The 362-nt window shown below is 63.0% G+C and overlaps 1 protein-coding gene across 1 annotated transcript in view; it reads right to left on the bottom strand.

Annotated features, from left to right (window-relative positions):
- Positions 1–362, bottom strand: part of SDK2 (sidekick cell adhesion molecule 2) — a 243,119-nt gene that overhangs the window by 128,861 nt on the left and 113,896 nt on the right.

The following is a 362-nucleotide window of genomic DNA, read 5'->3' as shown; positions in this document are numbered from 1 at the left end:
CAACTGAACTCCTGCCCCCAACAGACCTGCTCCTCCCTTACTGATCCCAGGTTGCCATGGGACCTGGGCCCCTCCGACAGCACCACCTGGATGCCGCCTGGACAGAGCGGGGCTCTCCTCAGTGGGGAAGGAAAGAAGGGATCCTGGCACACCCGCAGCAGAAGCCCAGCTGCTCAGACTGAGTTCCCCGACCCAATCACTACGGCCGCCCTGTTCCCTGGGCCACCTTGTCCGGCGGGGCAGCACCCAGGTCCCGCTCCCAGACATCTTCTTCTGGGCTCAGCAGAGTGGGGTCTTCTCGCCTCTGGAGCAACTTCTGCCACCCCAGCCTCCCAGTAAGTAGTAATGGAGTAAGAGACCCC

The sequence above is a fragment of the Pteropus medius genome, unplaced genomic scaffold, assembly GCF_902729225.1.
Source record: "Pteropus medius unplaced genomic scaffold, Ma_sr-lr_union100, whole genome shotgun sequence".
NCBI classification, from domain to species: Eukaryota; Metazoa; Chordata; class Mammalia; order Chiroptera; family Pteropodidae; genus Pteropus; species Pteropus medius.
Note: the sequence above shows the minus strand (reverse complement) of the source record. Positions and strands in the feature narration are given on the sequence as shown.